The sequence below is a fragment of the Tenebrio molitor genome, chromosome 6 (assembly GCF_963966145.1).
Source record: "Tenebrio molitor chromosome 6, icTenMoli1.1, whole genome shotgun sequence".
Classification (NCBI taxonomy): Eukaryota; Metazoa; Arthropoda; class Insecta; order Coleoptera; family Tenebrionidae; genus Tenebrio; species Tenebrio molitor.
Genome location: NC_091051.1, coordinates 19,707,991 through 19,729,138, shown reverse-complemented (window position 1 = coordinate 19,729,138; position 21,148 = coordinate 19,707,991). Strand labels below are relative to the sequence as shown.

General features: G+C 34.6%; 1 protein-coding gene and 1 long non-coding RNA gene across 6 annotated transcripts in view; one reads left to right on the top strand and one right to left on the bottom strand.

Moving 5' to 3' along the window:
• Positions 1 to 2,251, bottom strand: part of LOC138133671 (uncharacterized) — a 43,005-nt gene extending 40,754 nt beyond the window's left edge. Inside the window, exon 1 of one of the 4 annotated variants that reach the window (XR_011160472.1) lies at positions 1,784 to 2,251. The gene's annotated coding sequence lies outside the window, so the exon portion shown is untranslated. The remainder of the gene's footprint in view (positions 1 to 1,783) is intronic. The other 3 variants (XR_011160469.1, XR_011160471.1, XR_011160470.1) reach the window with 3 other exon arrangements.
• Positions 2,252 to 11,852: 9,601 nt separating this feature from the next.
• On the top strand, positions 11,853 to 19,821 carry LOC138133781 (uncharacterized). 2 transcript variants are annotated; one of them, XR_011160518.1, is made up of 2 exons: positions 11,853 to 11,923; positions 19,156 to 19,821. It is a non-coding gene; the product is annotated as an uncharacterized lncRNA (long non-coding RNA). The 2 variants fall into 2 exon arrangements; XR_011160519.1 differs by lacking the exon at positions 11,853 to 11,923 and adding an exon at positions 18,727 to 19,101.
• Positions 19,822 to 21,148: the final 1,327 nt, after the last annotated feature.

Below are 21,148 nucleotides of genomic sequence, written 5' to 3'. Positions count from 1 at the left end.
ATTTTTCCATTTGAAATGTTGTATTCATTGTTGAGTGATGGAATATGATTGGTTGAAACAACTATGAATGAAATAATCTTCGAATAGTCTACAAATATTTCATTTTTGTTGTATCCATGGAAATGGGAGTGAAAAATCAAAGCCATGTTGCTGTACGTTATTTTATGTAAAACGGACATAAAATTACTATTTGGAAATGCTGAAAGTAATGAAGAAAATATGTAATTGCAAACTTGATCACAATCGTTCAGAATTATTATGCCACTGGCTAGTATTGTATATTAAAGTATAAGTGGATATTAAGGTCTTTAAAACACGCGCGATTTTTCGGGACGACGGCGCAGCTGGAGTTTTCGAAATAGAGCAAGTGTTTTAAAGACCAGTTATCCACGAACACTTAACGCTATTTTTTTTATTGATACACTTTGAGATCATAAATACTGGTATAATATTACAAAAAATGGAAATATGAACGTGAATACATTAGTGATGTGATATGAATATACCTTTCGTTGTCATGGAAAATAAAAAAAAAAACAAAATTAATTTGCAATCTGTCACTTAATCCCAACTGTATTATTCACATTCATTTAAAAGATTGAGGGCCAGTTTACAGAAGCGAAATTAAGTTAATCGTAATCAAATCCGAGATTAACTAAACATGTGACCAGATTGAACCAATCGAAGTTGCGGCTTCATGGGTTAATCGCGCATTAAAATTTAATTCGAATTAAATATTTAATTCTCTTTCTATAAACTGTCCCTGAGGGTTAGTTTACAGAAGCGAAATTAAGTTAATCAAATACGAGATTAACTGAACACGTGATCAGATTGAACCAATAGAAGTTTCTGATCCATGAGTTAATCGCGCATTAAAATTTAATTCGAATTAAATATTTAATTCTCTTTCAATAAACTGCCCCTAAGGTTGTTGAATATTTGATTAAAGATTAAAGCTTTTGAAACATTTGTTAGTAGTATTTTATTTGACGTTACAAGGTACTCCTGTCAGATCAATCATTAAAAGGTTAACATTTAGACTTCACGTTTCTCAGGTCTTCTCGGGTTGTTGATGTTGCCATGGAAACTTTAAAAAACGCGCGTTTTTGAAAGTTGGATTTATACACGCTGAGGCGTGCTTTAAATAAGCAAAATAGGTTACCAATAAAAAAAAAGATAAATATGTAGTAAAAACTTTTTTTTTACATTTAAAATAAATGAGATCAAAGCTGCACCTTTTGAGCCCCCATATCTTCAAATTTAAGAGGTAGAGAATTTTTTAATGATTGTTTTCATTATTTTCTAACATGAGTTGCCCCCATTGAGTTGTTCCGCGAATTTTGGGGCACCCAGCATAGTGCTTTTATCTTGGTAAGGAATTTTGACGTAAGCCCTAAATAAACCGAACAAAGACCCTACTTAAAGAAATTTATTGTGATATTGTGCCTGTTAATCACTAGACGGTCTCCGACAAATATTTTGAGTAATACCCCAGGTAATTTTTTGGTCCGAGACCGCCTAGTGATTGACAGATACAATATCACAATGAATTTCTTTAAGTAGGGTCTTTGTTCGGTTTATTTATGGCTTAAGTCAAAGTTCCTTGCAAAGATAAAAGCACTATAGTTGCGCCGTTATCATTTAGGCAACTGAACTCTTTACAACTGTGTAAATTTGGTTGTCTAACTTCTCACGCCAAAATCAATGAATTCTTAAATTCTTAAAATTTAATTACGTAAACAAACGAAAAATCACTGACGAAAGCACAACAAGTGAAACTTACCGCATGAAGTCCTCCGATTCCTATCACTCTATTCTTCAAACTAAAATTCACCATGAACATTTTGGAAAATCCTCACCCCACACGTCAAAAATTACCCGTTTTTTTTTCTTGATGGAAGCTCACTAACAAATATATACTGTTGTAAGTGTTCAAACAATATCATATCTTATCTCCTGTTGCGGTTGCCGTGTTACCGTGTCGACCAGTGTAAACAATATGCACGTGCATGTTTGAGGTGGGGCTCCATGACTGAGGTGCCTTCAAATCGAAATATTTCGCATGATTTGCGTGTGTGATGGTCTATAAATAACAGCGGAAGTACCGTTTTTCTTGCATTATTTATTTACAATTGCCCGTGACCGACTTCGCAACATTTCTCTTGTTAGCTATATAAAAAATTCCTTGAGACGCCTCCGCTGATTTGTTTACGTCGACGTCGGCTTGATTCTGTTCGCACAGCATCGCGTTACCACGGCACCACAATCGTCCAGCGAGTGTGTTTTGTTCTTTCGATCGGTTTTTGTTTTTGAAATACTAACATCCAGCGGGGAACTCACCTGTGACAAAATGTGTTAATAGTTAGGTGTGTTTTAGTTGACCTTGCAATTAAAACTTTGGTTAGTATGCAATAATTGCTTACAGTCACGAGACTATTTTGTACTTATCAAGTAAAAATCTTGTGTAAAATTATGCCAATGTGGTAAAATTTGCATCCTCATTAATAAATATCAAAAAATTAAAATTCATTTTCTAAAAACAACAATTTAAATTAAATTTATTTTTTTAATCTGGATTTTGTTGGTACACCTCTATTTATGATTTTAAACCTTATCTAGGTACTGCATCAGTATTGCAAACATATAATTTAAAATAAAAATATAAAAGCTGAAATCTTTTTATAAATTATTTTTGTTTGACTTCACTTCACTTGCAGATCAGAATAGTTAGTTACTTAGCTGGACGATTGTAGAAAAGCAAGGTCGTGGGGAAAATCGATTGGAATTTGATGCTAACTTCATTGCCGTTTCGTATAGTGTATATTGTATTGTTCATGGACATTTTTGCTGATTACTCATTTAATATTGTTATTAAAATAGTATCGCCATTTATTTCTTTACTTATTTTATTACAAATTTTTAATAACTCTAAAAAATTCAATAAAGGAAATATTGATATGTACGAATATGTACGGACAATAATTATGAACAACAGTTAAATAAAGTATAAATAAATTCAAAAAAATACAGCTAACACACGCTCTCATCAATAGTTCTCTCTAATCTTCATATTCGTTATCGTTATTCGTTAGTCCCAGACTCCGACCACTTGAGATTCTTCCACCAGGTGTCGCCCTTGCATGGTGGGGTGATTGCGTTTCCCCGAAAAATGCGTAGCGTACAGATGTGTAACTTTCCATTTTTGTACCTATTTACTTAAACATGTAATACTTTGTTCACGCATTTGCGGAAAAGCTCCCCAGCTATTAAGTTAGTTAGGGATGTCCAAAACTACAATTTATAATTTTTAATGAATCTAATTCCCATTGTCAAATGTATGTATTTTGTGTTGCGTTTAGACTTCCTCAGGCTCGTACTCTTACATGAGACCCGTTGTATACAGATTGATCACAAAAAAAACGCCCCAGCTAATATCTTTTGTAATGATCTGAAAACATTACCTTTTCCGCCAAATATTTGAACCTGCGCAAAACGGTAACAAATGTGGTCGTGATCGTCATCGAATCGGAGGCGCCCTACGTTGTGATTTTCTTTTGGCGGAAAAAGGTTCGGAATGCAAACGGTGAGGGTTCCAGTTGGAAGAGTGCCGCCAATAAAACACACATGTGAGGGACGCAAAATACCTTTTATTAAAAATGCCTGTAATAACTTTGATGAAAAAAAATGAAACGGATCCAAAAAGACAGAAACTAAGTTTAACGAAGTACAAGAAATTAACTAGTTGAGTACATCACAAAGATAAACGACAAGATGAATGCAACAATATTTAACATAACAGAAAACGGGTACATAACAGACAAAATGACAGGTTAAAGCTTGCAAAACAAGTAAACAAATTATAAGGCAGTTATTACAGACAGGGACGGATGAAAAACCCTCTTCAAAAACCGTATCCCAGGTATTACTCATATTTTACAATTTGATTAATGGCAAAAACAATGTTTAATTTGGAACTACGCAGTCAAGGTAAGCCAACGGGAGCTTAGAGCTGGAGGTAACAAACTTTCGGCCGCGAGGGGACTCAGAGGAATAATCTGAATCATCTTGAAATCAAGCGACGTTTATAGATATTCGGGGTATTAATGAACGTCAGACTATTTCACCGACCAAGCATGAGTGACAGAGCGTTTCGGGGTCGTACGATTAGCATTCCTAGACCGCATCCGCAAAGACCTAGGTCCGCCGTCCCCAACCAACCGTTTCCGGACAAAACCCCGAAGTCTCTATAACCGTCGACGGAAGCTTCACGAAAACATCCCGACGCCGCTCCCGCAAAGACTAAGGTCCGCCCCCGCTAACGGCTCTAAATAACCGTAGCTTCCACAGAAATTTACTAAACAACCCCACGACTTCCTGATTGTCACCTAGCTCCCACAGGGGCGCACTTACAACATTTTACTTTAACTTTTCCGAAATCTAGTAACAACATGAAGGAAAAAAAACAGAGTTTAATTCTATCGAACAAAGCGTAACATTAAACGATGAGAAAATCCAACAAAACAAAGCGCAACATTAAACAATGATAAAATAAGTAAAACAAAACGCAACATTAAACAAGGATAACATAAGCAAAACAAAACGCAACATTAAACAATGAGGAAATAAAAGAGAACAAAACGCGAAGTTAAATAACGATAAAAATAAAAGCGCTTTAAAAAGGAATACAATACTCGCTGGCAATACTAAACAAAAATATGGCGGGTCGAGTGCCGTTAGAAAATGTTAGTGAAAGAAAAACAAAATGGACGCACACGGTCCGGACGGCGGCCCCGAATTTTCGAAATCACCAGATTGCTAAAATAATAAACCTCCCGGGAGAAAGATAAGGCTTAAAATTAACAAATGGGCGCTTCTTAAAGAAACAGCATGCAACAAAATGAAATCTACAACATACCCTTACCACGTGGTCCTGGTCCCAAAAACAAAACACAAAAAAAGGCAACGAAAGTGGGATAAATTACCCAGGTGAATTAAAACGTCGAATTCCTCACGAGGTCACAAAATATCTACTCCAGACGGTAGTGAAATTGATTCAGATTTAACTTACAAATTTGGGAAACTGGATCGCTCTTCGCAAGGTGTGTTCGTTTCGAAAAACCAAACAAAAGTGCTCCCCCCTTCAACTACCCGCGCGAGAGACCGCTTTACCCCCGATATATTTCCGCTTTTCGCCTTGCCAACTCGCCAGGATTACCAACCCCATCCCTTAGTTCCTAGTCTAGCCGCTAGTACCTTCCCATTTGGCGCGCTCTCGTGGCGGTACCGGGAATTAAAATTTTAAATTTTAAACTGGCTCACTACAGTTTCTGATTTGAAATCCGATTTCAACGAGCGATATATGTATGTATCAAATTAAAAGGTTCGAAAAGTATAGTCCAATTTTTACCCTTTTGCAATGACGTCATTATCTAGTAACTTCACGTATGTTTAAGCTAGGATCAGAAACAAATTTGAATTGATCATAAATAACTATAATGTTTCAAATTTGTTGACAATTGCTTCAAAAGATTATGTTTGTAATTAATGTAATAAGCAGTGTTAGGACAAAATAGTACATAAATACGATTCACCTGGTTCCCTTTTGTTTAAAGCGAACCAGCTGAATCGTGTTTATATGTGAGCGGGGTATTTACGCAAAGTTGTACTGGTCGACTTATCCGGGACTATTCTGTCCTAAGACTGGTAATAAGTGAAAGAAATTAAAAATTTGTCAAATTGACAGGAGCATAAAATAACCTCAAAATGACCATCAATAAATAAACGTGCCTTTTTTTTTGTTTTTTTCTGTTTCTGTCGTTTCAATAAAGAGAAAGCGAGGAAGGAAATAGTGACGTCACCTCAAAAGGGTAATAATTAGACTATCCTATGAACTGGATACAAAATGTTGCCCTTAGCAACCCTACCTTGCAAGTGTCAAGGGTCAACTTTATTTTTTTAAATGGCAACATATAATTTTTTTGGTACAGTTAGATTCATTATGTTTTTCTAACTTCAAAAATATAGCACATCCTGTATATTTAAATGTTATTCTAACATAAGAAATACACTGCCGCTCAAAAAATTCCGGACACCCTCCAAATTGTCGATTTCATTTATGGAAAGTCATAGAATATCTAAAATTGTATTAATAAATATAAAACATCAACTTAACACTAAAAAACAAAGTTAACACAAAATAAATTAACAAGAAAATTGAAGAGTTAGAAATTAACATGTTATGAATATCTTGAAATAGTACTGCCAAATTAAAGTTAATATCGCGTGATGCCACCACGAGCTCTAATCACTTTCCTTAGTCGATTAGGCATGCTTTCAATTAGAGTGGATAGGTAATCTTGAGTTATTTGTGCCCATTCTTCCTCCGACGCCACTCTTAAGTCGTTTAAGTTCTCTGGTCGGGGTTGGCGACGTCTGACTCTTCGGGAAAGAAAATCCCAGACGAGCTCAATGGGATTCAAGTCGGGACTACACGCTGGCCACGGAAGACGTTGTACACCAACTTGTTCTAAATATTGGTCAACAATTCTAGCTCTGTGCGGACGGGCGTTATCATCCATTAAGAGAAAATTCTCTCCGATAAATGGCGCATAGGGAACCACATGTGGTTCTAAACATTCAAGAATGTACCTATGTGCCGTCATTGCGCCGTTCTCAACAAAAATCAAATCGGTGCAAGCGTCTAAAGAGATACCACCCCAAACCATAATGCTGCCTCCATTAAATCCAGTTCTGGGAGACATGCAGCATTGACTGTATCGCTCCCGTGAAGAGAAGGCTTCTCCATTCATTCACACCCCAATTCACATATTGGAGTGCAAACTCTAGTCGTGCTCTTCGATGTCCTGCAGTTAGTCTAGGGCCTGTAGCTGGTGATCTCGAAGACAGACCTCCTTCTCTAAGTCGCCTCCGCACTGTTTGCTCTGAAATTGTGACTCCACTAGCAGCAGCTAGTCGTCCAGCAAGAATATTTGCTGGCAGTCCCCTATCTCGCAGCACAGAGAGATGGAGAAAACGGTCATCCCGGGAATTTGTTGACCGTCTACGGCCAGATCCGGGCCTTCTGGTAAATTTATATGTCTTACGGAAGCGGGAGAGAGTGTCTTACACAGTACTTCGGGCTATGTTAAGATGTGCAATATACCGCACACTTCGGCCATCGTTGTTTAAAGCAACAATTTGAGCAGAAATTTCAAGCAGCATCTTATGCAAATGAGTATTCAATCTGACATGTAAAATTCAGCTGTCATAAAACATTAACTTAAGTAAAAACCAACTTGATAAGCAAACAATTTTAAATAGGGCTAAAGTGAAAAATTGATTAAAATCAAGAAGTTCCTAAAAAAAAACAATGTAGGCATCACGTTTTTTGCCCAAGACACTATAATAGACCTAGTTAATTAATAACATGACTTGAAATTATGAAAATAAAAAAATTAAGTCGTTTAAATTTCCAAAATTTAGGTGTCCGGAATTTTTTGAGCGGCAGTGTAAATAAAAGTCAATCACAAATTATTAAAAGTAGAACTTTATTCGTAGCAGGCCATGAATTACTTATAAAGACATTCTTGTAGCCATGGAAACACAAACAAATAAAAATGTATTTTGAAATTACGGAATTAAATGTTCGAATTTCTATTCCTTGTGTTTCTGTTAAATGAATCATTTTCCAAAACGTCTTGTAAAACAAATAACACATACGAATGAAATTGACAGTAACATTTGACTGTTTGATTTACCTACTTGATTTTTTGACTTGTTTTTGTTTGTTATAAAATTTATTTTTTCCAACTTTTTTTTTTTCTCAAAAATTTCCTTATGTAATATAACAAAATTTTTATACTGTCGTTTAGACAATTAAAAGGGCTATCAGAATTAATAACAAAAATAGGTTTCCATTAAAAAAAATACATATAGATGACGTCATCACTCGAAAACGAATGAATGCTTGGAATTTTATTTGGTATTGTAACAAGCGTACGAGTAGTTCCGACTTCAGGCGCCAGAGTAGCGCTGCTTACGCCCACCATCGTACTACCCTCACCCTACCGCTGTGACTCTCCAGGCTACGCAAGAAGAATCCACCCCTATAAGATCTGCGACACCCCGATCAGAAGACAGAACACTTCGCTTTCTCGCCTAAGACAGCACCACCGACTAGGTACAGCCGGGGTCATCTTGGGGAAACTCGAGGTCTCCCAGACGATTTGGTGAAGCGCTTTACGCACCCTGACAAACGGCTTGTCGGCGGTCTTGGAGCCTTCCACGTCCTCTGGACCGTTCCAGTGATTTAAAATATATGGTTTCTGTATCTCAACCTCAAAATAAACATATTTAAACACAAACCAGTGTTACAGTATTAAAATATACTAACCCTCCACTACCCGGCGGCATGGCAATTTTGCCGGAGTACATACACTATTACGGATATTACTATCAAGTAATGCAGTGCTTATCATATCAACATAATCACCGGCGTCTCGCCTCCACATTTTGACTTTTTTGTGTTTTGTGGTCTGTGTCAATGTTAAGGAATAATATCCCTTTTTGAATTTCAACTACCAATGTGTTCTCTAAATCCAAAATTTTTAAATTTTTAAAAAGAGATTGTGGTACTATTCCCGTTGCTGAAATTATAAGTGGTAAAATCGAAATTTTTTCTAAACACCAAAGATTTCTCATAGCAACGGAGAGTTTTAAATATTTATTAATTTTTGTGTTATATGTCTGTGATATATTGTGTGAATATGGAACAGCTATATCTAAAAGATATGCTTGCTTTTGTTGTTTATTTAAAATAATAATGTCTGGTCTGTTATGCTGAATATGAATGTCTGTTAAAACTGTACGATCAAAATATAATTTGTAATTGTCATTTTCCAAACAACTTTCTGGTTTATAAATATAATGTGGTTGTGTATCCTTTAATAAGTTGAATCTAACTGCTAAATTCATGTGTATAATTTTTGCGAATATATCATGACGTTTCTTATATTCGCTTTGAGCCAAAACGGTGCAAGAAGAAATGATGTGTTCAATAGTTTCCCCTTCAGTTCCGCAAATCCTACATTTATCAATGATCGATTGCAAACCGCATATGTGTTTTTTATAATTTCTTGTATTTATAACACGATCTTGTATTGCAAATACCGGGTCATAATATATGTTTGTAACAACTAGTGTGCGTAGCGGCGCACCTAAAGCATAGCGCACACGCACAGCCACCTACGATGGTACAATCATTTATAATGACCCCGTATAAAACCCTCAGTCTCAGAGTGAATATTTGATTTTTTAAGCCATGCATACGAAGCCTGAATATTAATTTCTGGTTGTTCCAGTTCTTTAAAATATCTCCCATGTAAAGACTCCTATTTTATATTTGCTACAGTGTCAGGTATATTTGGCTCAACAATATCTGAAATTATATTATCACTTAAATTTAAAGGTGTGTAACCTTTATCCGCTGAAACCAAAGCATTAAAAAAAGTCTACTGAAGCAATTTGATTGTGTTGTAGAATTTCTAGATTTGAAAAATCCCTACCACCATTTTCGCGTGGTAAATTAAATCTTTCAATAGCAAATTTGGGGTGATGTTTACAAAATCGTGTAAAGAGAACTCTAGTTTGAATGTTTATATTCTGTAAATTAGTTTTGGACCATTTTATAACACCAAAAGAATAGGTCAGCAATGGAACAGCATATTATGTATTAACTGCTTTAATTGAATTATTAAAGTTTAATTTTGATTTTAAAAGAGATTTAATTCTTAAATAAATTTGCTTTTCTAAATTTTCTTTTATGATTGGGTGTTGAATATGATTTGATTGATTAATACCTAAATAAGTATTTATAAAATTCTACTTTATTTAAATTTTTAATAATTTCTCCTTCTTGAGTTATATATTCATATTATTATAAATATTCTTATAATATAATTATATTATACAGGGTGTCCCAGAACTCGCGCCCCAGAGAAAACAGAAAAATGCAAACGAAGAACAATTAATGGCTTGCATAAGAGAGTTGTGAGACATCTAAGATTTACCAATTCCAGAAAGGGAACTCTGAGGTGTTAATGTGAATAAAATCGGTTGCTAAGTTTATAAATTGTCACAATTAAATAATGTCAGAATGACATGTCCGCTAAAGTGTCAACATCAACATGTTACGTTAAGGCAGATGTCATTCAAGATGTCACATTCGCCATCGATCACATGAATCTATGTACTATTTTTTAAAATAAAACAACAAATGGCGGTTCTGAAAACAACCTTGTTTATTCTGATGCACGTGAGCTTATCGTACAAAACAGGAGGAAAAGGTATAACACAAGCCAAAAGCGATTATGAAACGAAAAATAAATACAATCAGAGGAAGTGCTCAAAGTGGCCACCATTCATTTGCAAGCATAACCGTGCCAGTCGCAAAAGATTCAGTTTAGAATTCGTAACCATTTCAGGAGTAATTGTGGCAAAAGCTTCCTGAACGCAACTCCTGAATTGTTCTCCTGTAGCAATAAGGCAATAGGACCGCACAGGCCAGTGTCGTGGTCCACCACAACTTATCAATCGATGAGGATACTGTTAATCCAAAATTACTCCAACTTGTCGACTGAAGTGTGGTAGTGCGCCGTCGTGTTGAAACTAGCCGGTAGCACAAAAAAGAAGTGGAATGTCTTCAAGCAAATTGGGAAGTTCTGCGTTCAAAAATTCTCCATTCAAAATTCTGGGTGAATGTCTCGCGCTTACCGTGCAGGAATTTCAAAAGATCCTACCTAAAGAGGGAAGTTAGCTGACATGTAAACTAATTTCTATTAAAGACATACCACACGATTCCCTAATAGACCAACCAAAAATTTATATAAAACCGTTCCTGAAATGCTCTTGAAAATAGACATAATCCGCTGCAGAATACATGATGAAAGAGCACGGTTGACCACGACGGCGGTACTAAAGCGATTTGAAGTGATTTGAACTACTTTAATGGCCAGTTTATAGAAAGAGAATTAAATATTTAATTCGAATTAAATTTTAATGCGCGATTAACCCATGAATCCGCAACTTCGATTGGTTCAATCTCGTCACGTGTTCAGTTAATCTCGCATTTGACTACGATTAATTTAATTTCGCTTCTGTAAACTGGCCCTAAGAGTTTAAGTTTAAGATTGGATGGAAATTTAGCAATTTTGGCTGCATGCATTGAGCTACACCATATTTTTTTTCTACTAGAGTTTGGAAAACTTCAACATTGTAATACTAATTTGAGTTAGGAAAAGTGAAAAATTTCCTACTATGGGCGGAAATAATATTTCAACACTAAAAGTTCAATTTTGGTCGTCTCCTGGGATACGTAACGTAAAAACTGGTATTTAATTGAGACGAAAGCTTAAACGCCTTCACAATTTTTCATTAATAAATTGTTTCTCTATGGTAACGAAAGCAGAACAATTTTGATTTCGCTTTTTAATTTAGAAATAATTAATAGTATATTAAAAATATCCAAATTTTATGTATTTTCCAAACTCCAGTAGAAAAAATCATGTGTGCAATTCGTAGGAAAAGTGTTTTTTCCGTACTCGACGCGTTTTTAATCTCGACTTCGTCTCGATTAAAAATCCCGCATCTCGTAAGGAAAAAAATCACTTTTCCTAACTTATTGCACAAATAGCTATTAACGCGCGCCTTTTAACCAATAGGAAATCATCCCCCAAAAATGACGTAAAATCACGCCAGTTTATTACTCCAGTGGGCAGTCGCGACGTGGCGCCTTCGCGCCAACTAATATAATTCAGTAACAGTTTGAATAATAATTTGTTCTGCTCTTGTTCTGTGCTGGTTATCTTTCTGTCATTTTCCGTGCGTGGTTATTTTGATTTGGTTCAGTGCACATTTTTGATTTTTGGTAAGGTAACATACGAGTAGGTAGATCAACCATCAAACATGAATCCCCAATTTGATTTAGTTATGTCGTTGTTAAATGTTCTAAAATATGCGCATCACGCACGGCTTCACCTCACAAACTTTTATTAAATTTTATTAAATTATCATATACGTATTATACAACTAGAGGATTGAAAATTCTCGATTATACGAGACCACGAGATCGTAGATCGAGTGGTGTTTCCGGCAACACGTCGAGTAATCGAGAATTTTCCATCCTCGAGTTGTATACGGGTAGACTATATCATGAATAAAATAAATAAATAAATAAACAGGTTCCCGAAACCGATTGGGGCATTCAGTAGCAGAGCGATTTAATGTGACGTTAATGTGACGGTTAGCGCAAAAAATTTTGTAAGTTAAGGCGGCGAGCGAAAATACAAAGGTTGGTATATTCGAATATACAAAAGTTCGTATATTCGAAATCGCCCTGGTAATATAGGGTTATTCTAAATGATTGTAGTCGAAGTAGGCCATGCCCATGTTATTACATTTTTGCCGCTTTCATGTGAACTGTCAGTTTTGTCGCTGTCACTGTCATTTTTTTGGTGAAAAGTGCGGTGATGAGATTGTTATTTATTTTTGTTAAATTAATTATTGAATCCAGAAATATTGAGTCGTTTTGCAATCAATTTTAAAAATATTGAGTTGTTTTGCACCCAATTTAACCCCCGTGTGTGAACGGTGTGTACTCACTTATTCACATCATTTTGATGTTTTTTTATGTGGAGCGGCAACCATAAATTTTACATTCAGTTTTCACGCCTACTTCGACTACAATCATTTAGAATAACCCTGTACATGGTAACTAAAGAAAATCAAAGATTCTTATTGGTTTATAAAGTAATGAATGATATAGTCACTTGTCAGTCTAAGCATATTAGGAATAACAGTAGCCAGTGCTTCGTGAATTTGGTCATTCAGTTCTTCTAAAATATTGATAGGTCCCGGTAAATATAGTTCTTCAAATATACTTCTTCTACCGTCGTCATCAAAGGACTGAAGAACAGCATCTTCAGTCTCTGGCGTTCTAACTTCTCGCGGGGGACTACCAATTTCTTGTCATATAGGCACCAAGGACCAAGTGTCTCCAGCACGATCCACCAACCGTAAAAATACGTTATGGCAAACGTCGTGGAAAACATATTGCATATTCTCTTGCATCCTCACGTGCATTGCGCCCGCACTCTCCATAAAGTATGAGCATTTCGGCATACTCTGCAGCTGTATACGGTTGGCTTAAAAAAAAAAACGGGAACTGTCAGAAAAAGTTCTGTCAGATTTTATAAAAATTTTATAGTTTGAAACGGCCTTTTAGAATTTAGGTTAAAAAACTGCACTTATGTGTCAGAAATACTACTGTCAAACAGACACAAATTGACATAAATTGACAAATTAAATTTCCAATTCACATTAGGTCAAATTTCATTTCCCGTTTTTTTTGAAGCCAACTGTACATGATTTCAATACAAAGTTTGACAATTTCGAATTAAATTATAACTTGACGTTGTCAAAATCTTTACAGTTGCCCAAACATTTACTGGAAATTCCATACCAATCTTACTAGAATTATATTGCTAGGCAATTCAAACTGTTGGTTAAATTTACCTGAAATTCAAATTAACAGCGTCCTTCTGATTGGTCAACTTTAATTATTCATTACAAATAATCGATTATACCCTGTACTTTTTTTAAAACGCTATTGCTGTCAGTTATTACCAAGGAAAACGCACTCTAAGTTTGATCCGCGAATTCTGGGACAGCCTGTATATTATATTATATATTATAATATATAATTATAAATCTAATCGTAAAATCTGACAGTCTCAAATTTTCTGACAAATTCAAAACGCCCGCTTTGAATGTTCAATATTAGAAAAAATAAAATACTTTCATTTATAATACCACGAGTAGTCCAAATTATGTCGATTATTTTTCAAACTGGTCACGAATTATCAATTGTGCTTGGGAATGAATCCACGAGTGCGTCAGCACGAGTGAGATTCGCAAGCACAATTGAATGAGTGAAACCAGTTTGAAAAATAGTGTACATAATTTGGACTACGAGTTGTATTCGGAGGACTATTTCATGAACCAACTTTGGTAATTTGTCAGCAAATCGGAAGAAGAAATTAACGCAGAAATCGCTGGGATCACTACTCGTAGTGGTATTACCGATACAATTTCCACGAGTGGGAATATTATGTCCAATTTTTTGAAACCATGGTAACAAATATGTAAAATTGTGTTTTTGTTGGTCCATTTTTAACAAATGACAAGTGAATGGAATAGTCAATACAAAAAAAGAAAATTCCCTAACAGCAATGTAGATTGAAAATGGATGGAGTTTACTTGGTAATCTTTTTTTACAAATTGAATCCAAGAGGTTGGTACGTTTAGTAGATTTTGTAAAAATGCAGAAAATCCCGAAACGTTTGAGAAAAAAATTCTACATTCTCTAATTTGTTTACACGAATCTTCCAATACTAAATTTAATTGATGGGCGTAACAGTGTGTAAAAAGTGTTTGAGGAGCAATTGATTTAATTTTTTAAACCAGACCTTGAATAGCTCTGCTCCGGAATGCTCCTCAGGTGGACGAGTCGGACGAAAGTCTTCTCCGTACTCTGTATTTACCTCTACCTCCTTGTTTATTTGTTGAATAAAGTTTGTGTTTCCCCCACTGCGTTACATCGGATTCGAACCCTCCCCAAGCAGCCCAACGCGTATCATTATAGTGTCGACCAACGAGAGGACCGATATGCGCAGGTGCTATATATTTTTTTTTATTTAATTTAATGTACAGTCGTTGACCAAAATAAAATAGGACAAAGTGTTACCTTGGACAGTTTCACAATTCAAAGATTTGTGTAGTGTAACTCAGATTACAACTTGATTTGATTTGACGATTGATCTACAAAAAGTTAGGTTGTGTTTTTTCTACTTGTCACCTTGTCACTGTCACTATGTTCAATTAAATAATTGTGAGTTTTTGAAAACTGTCGGTAAACTTGTTCATTTGTATTTGGTTCTCTAAAGTAGGAAAACATTTACGATTGTTAATTAAAACGTCTTATTCTCAAATTTATACCAATGAATAAACTAAAATAAATGCCAACAGATTTTTTTTTTAATTTTTGACACTTTTGTTTCCTAAAAGATGGATTTCGCAAAAATATCGAATTACACAATCGAAATTTTTTTGTCCCATCTTATTTTGGTCAACGACTGTACGTACTCGTATTTGTAACACATATTATACATAAATTTTATCTTTCTGCAGTCATTCTCCATATGAACTTTTTTATGTCAAGGGCTACAACGTTTTTTCTTCACTTATAATATATGTATAGATTAAAGGTCTAATTATAATTATAATTATAATTTCAAACACATCAGAAACTAAAGAACTTTGTGACTAATACATTAACAAATCAAATGCAGCCAGATAATTTACGGGTCAATTTAGTGATATGAATTAATTATTTTTTCCGTTGACCGCTTGTTAATTTCAATATTAATGAATTCTTTTGTCTAAATTGTAGTGTATTAATGGACCTCATTAATACACTATTTTTCATTAATCAACGATTTTGATTAAATTGATTAAATGATATTAATGGGCGATTAATAATCTCAACTATTAAAGACACTCACTCGCTACACTCGTTCGTCCTTTAAACAGTTTCGATTATTAATCGCCTTCATTAACAAACTAGTTAACTATTATTTCATACTGGAAATTTCTTGTGCATCATTATTTTATTTCAAAAATTTAAAAATCATATTATACTGTGATAATAGCATCATCTTTTTTCCTGCGGCAACGGCCGTTGCTATTGTTTTTTAGAACTTTTCAATGTCAGATTTGATGTATAAAAATAAAACATTCCGGTAGGTATTGGTTGCTTAGTGACACTTTCCGGCTCTGATACTGTTATAACTCACCTACCGGACTCAAATTGATGATGTAATCGAACATCTACCGACAGTATGAAATAAATGTTATTACAATAATAATCTACCCCCTTAATAGTTTATTTTGATCTAAAACATGGATTCAGGTTCAAATGACATCACATTTAACACTGAAATTTACTATCAATACCAACCCCACATTCAATAATCACTAGAAATGATGCTATAACATTGACCTTTGTGAAACTGTTTTCGGTGTCACAAAATGCTCATTGTGACACCGAAGTAGAAAAATATATTAAATCGTGCGTTCATTTAAATTATCCTCAAAGTTGGCGTTAAAGACTCGATTGTGAACGCACTATGCGGATAATGGATCACGGATCAGCTGTTTAAATCTTAAGGCCGATTTATAGTTCCGTAACTTGTACGTATAACATAACATATCAAAATTGAACCCTATTGCATCAAATGTATTCATTTATAGATCCTTTATCATAACATAAGTCCGTATCCGTTTACATATGAATTGGCCAATTTCAATTATTATGTTATGTACCATGAAAGTTACGGAATTTTAATATTTTTCCATAGAAACGGTTACGTGTAGGTATGCTGTCAATAAATTCAATTTGAAAACATTATTGAAAAGGTGGAAAATATGAAGGAAATTTTAATCGTACTGTGTGTTGAAAGGTTCAAAGCACTGTACGATAAATCTTCCAAAGACTTTGAGGACGGTGTGAAGAAGGAAATGATTTGGAGGAGCTGATTTATCCCTGTTTTTGTAACTCGTTTTTTTCGTGGTTTCTTCCTTTTTTCTTTATTACGATCTATCTCGTGTAAGACCACAGCACGAGCAGCAGCTTCTAAAACCCCGTCTTCACAAAACATATTGGACAATTGTTTGACACAAAAATCAGCAATCATATCACGTTTTGTCATGAACTATAAATTGAATTTAAAAAGTTATGTTATGTTTATGATTTTTGACTATGTTATGCTATATGTATACGGAACTATAAATCTTGCTTTAAGGCCGATTTATAGTTCCGTAACATGTATATATGGCATAACATATCAAAATTGAATCCTATTGAATCAAATGTATTCCTTTATAGATCCGTTAACATTACATAAGTCCGTATCCGTTTACATATGAATTGGCCAATTTCAATTATTATGTTATGTATCATGCTGTCAATAAATTCAATTTAAAAACATTTTTTTTTTTTCGTGGTTTCTTCCTATTTCCTTTATTACGACCTATCTCGTGTAAGGGAACGTTTATGTTGGAGCTAAGGGTACGTTTATGTTGGAGCTGTGATAAACGATAAGAGCGGCGATGATAGCAACGACACTAGCAGTGCGAAAATCACTTCCATGCTAGGTATTTTATAGTGGAGCTTCGATAATAGCAAATACCTTTGCTCTGCATGCAGAACTTGATAGATCTTAGAGATCCCGACATTTGTGATTTTGGGGACGAAATGCTTTTTTCAAGTGCTGTTACTTTACACACCCTATACAGGGTGATTCATCTTTTACCGCCGATGGCAAAATTGACCTTAAAAATTATGATTTCACTTTCATATTTTGCAGACCTAATTTACTATCCATAAGGCACATAATATCAAAAAATTAAATTTATAAGTTAATTAGGTCAAATTTTACCATTTTCTCAATTATTAATTGTTTAATTTATTCAACTTTGTAGCATATGCACACTCAGGTATTTTCACACAATTTTACCATGTTAAATTAATTTTTGCGTATGGTATTATGGAAATAAACGCATTTTGATATTCAAATTTGTATTTGCTTCATGATTTACGACATAATGTCCAAATATCTTAACAATAAGATTTATTAGAGGATTTTTATTGCCACAGCAGGGGGTCCTTTGTAAAATCGAAGAAATTCGCCTGAGCAGGTCAGTTTTACAAGATACTCATTGTTAGAGAAAATTTACAACACAAAGCCAACAACCATCAATAAAAGCAACTTTTCCATTAAAATCGATTTAATTCAAAAAACTATCAAACATTTTTCGAAACGGATTGCAGAGATTGATTTTATACGCCATTAGCCACATTCTGATGCAAAAATTTGAACATAATTTTTTTTTGAAAAACAGTTTTTTATAAATATCTGCTCAATAAAAAAAATTTTTAAATAAATTATACCGGTCGAAAGTAAATTTTTCGACAAATCAACTGTAAATTTTATAAATTATTCTCAATTTTTAAGGGTCATTTTGCCACAAGCACGTTTTTGGAGAGTTTCATCATCTTTACAAAGAATTAAGGCAACGTCCTGCAAAATTCTTCGCATCTGTTATGATGATTTCTATTTTTTGGTTCCACACGGGGGTCCTGACAAATATTTTACTAATTAACCTGTCGATATCCATCCCAAACAAATTTGATAAAAGCAAAGAAAATAGACAAATCATTTATCGCCGCTCTTATCGCTGCTCGGCCACCAAGCGGTGCTCAACGCGTCGCTCCAACATAAACGCCTTAATACAAACCAATGACAATTATTCTCTCTGCTCCGCTAGTATCCCTGCTCTTATCGTTTATCACAGCTCCAACATAAACACACCCTAAGATGAGCGATAAGAGCGGGGATAAGAGCGAAGTACCGAAGACCGAAGCACAAGCAGCAGCTTTTTAAAACCTCGTCTTCACAAAACATATTTGAATTTGACAATTATTTTGACAATTAAAAAGTCAACAATCATATCACGTTTTGTCATGAACTATAAATTGAATTTTAAAAGTTATGTTATGTTTATGATTTTTGACTATGTTATGCTATATGTATACGGAACTATAAAGCAAGATTTATAGTTCCGTATACATACAGCATAACATAGTCAAAAATCATAAACATAACATAACTTTTTAAATTCAATTTATAGTTGTTATAAACGTGAGATGTTTGCTGATTTTTTAAGTGTCAAACAATTGTCCAATATGTTTTATGAAGACAGGGTTTTAGAAGCTGCTGCTTGTGCTGTGGTCTTACACGAGATAGATCGTAATAAAGAAAAAAGGAAGAAACCACGAAAAAAATGAGTTACAAAAACACGGATAAATCAGCTCCTCCAAATCATTTTCTTCTTGTCCAATATGTTTTATAAAGACGGGGTTTTTAGAAGGTGCTGCTTGTGCTGTGGTCTTACACGAGATAGATCGTAATAAAGAAAAAAGGCAATGTAAGAATTGTAAGGACTAGTTGTATCATATATAATATTTCATTTCTTTCTTAGGTCTGCAAATCTGATTTGGTGGATGATGCGGAAGAAGCGCTTAATCTTCTAAGAAAAAACACAATCGACAATCTCAATGGAGCTTTTTTGGAACACACGAAGTTGGCTGTGGAAGTAGATACAGCAGCCATTGAAACCAAAGCAGCTGCCCAGAAACAAATAGAAGAGATTGGAAAACTTTTTAAAAGCGTTAGATCAAGCAAATGTCGTACTGCTTCAAAACTTATAGAGAAAGTAACTTCAGACGCGGTGGATACCTGCGTCAACAATCAAGCTGACGAGGCATTAACTCTAATCTATACAGAAGGTTCTGGACTGGCGGATTCAACTGTGAAAACAATTTTTGATCAGGAAAAAGAGATTATTTTCTGCGGTCAAGCCGATGAGGACTGCCTCAATGGTGTGATTGCGACCATTCAGGAGAAGGCAGATGCTGTTCCCAGTTTGATTAATGATGAAATCTTACTTGACCGTGCGGCTATAGAAGAACAAATAGGACTCATCACAGCTTGCGCAGATGCTGCTGTTGGTCAGGCCAAACAGTTGGTTGCCAGTTACAACGCATGCATCGTCTGATTTGTGAACATTTCAAGTATTAAACGAGTAATAAATGTAAATGTAAACTTTGAAAAAACAAAATAAATATAGTTTAAACAAATTGAATAATATTTATGTATTTCTCCACGACTATTAAAGAATGAATGCATTCTTGTTGAATATTTAATGAAAGAATGATATCAGTTCCACTCCCCGTGTTAGAATACAGGGTCTATCAGAACTGGCGGACCAAAATAATACGGTGAAATCATCATCTTCTGGGAATAATAGGAAAAATATTTAAAAAAATCTATCCTCATTGGATTTTAAAATAAGAACGTTGTTAATTGACCAATCGCGTGTAGATATAAAATTACCTTAAAAAATTATATTAGTAACTATCCAAACAAACTTGATTGTTGCAAAGACATAATAATTGAATATTATGTCATAATAAATTATTTCTGACAATTACAAAAGTCATTAAAAACGCTTAATGTTTACTTCATCCGAATATTTTGATATGCTTGTTTTATATGGACAGTGTAATGAGAGTGCCACAGTTGCTGCTCAAGAGTACGCAGTTCGTTTTCCCAATAGGAAACGTCCTAGCAGAAATACTATAACCTGAAAAATACTACCGTGTGAGCAGCAATTACTGATTGAGTTGGCAATAAATTCTGGTGACTTTTGGTGACTTTTATGTCATGTTCCAACGAGAAAACCATTTTTTCTTCAAACGTCCGTAAATTATGACATTATCCTGCTGCATTGATAATGCTAAAGTGTCACTTCATTGTCATGGCATCTAACGAGCTTACGAGCGGCAGATAAAGTTATTATCTCCGCTGAGAGCGGCAGATAGAGTTATTATCTCCGCTGAGGGCGTCCGTGAAGTTATTATCTCCGCTGATGAGCGGCAGTAAAATAAACTAGCTAAATCATTTGAAATTCCTACCTGGTTTCTTAACATGTCTTAAATAATTTGTTATGAAGGTTTGAAGAAAAAATAGTATATGTTATTCGGAGCAAAAATGGTTTTATGTGCTTTGGCTGGTTTGTCTGCCTCACTCGTTCGGCAGCCAATCTACCAGCCGCAACACATAAAACTTCATTTTTGCTCCTCATAACATAATATACTATTATTAATAAAAGATTACACAAACTAAGACGTTTAAATTTGAAAAGTATGCCAGCTGTCAATAATGTCAAAAAAAACAAACCGAAATAGATGCAATTTACAGTCTTGAAAATTTCATGTAAAATTTGTTATTGCCAACTGAAACAGTTGTTGTTGCTCACCCTGTATAAACTAAAAACGTCCGTTATTACACAAACAATGCGGATACCCAACAATGCATATGCATCATTTGAAATGCATCCATAGTTACAAATCAAGCAGGAAAACTAATTTATAGGCAACTTAACATCAACAACAGGATTGGTCAGTTTAAAT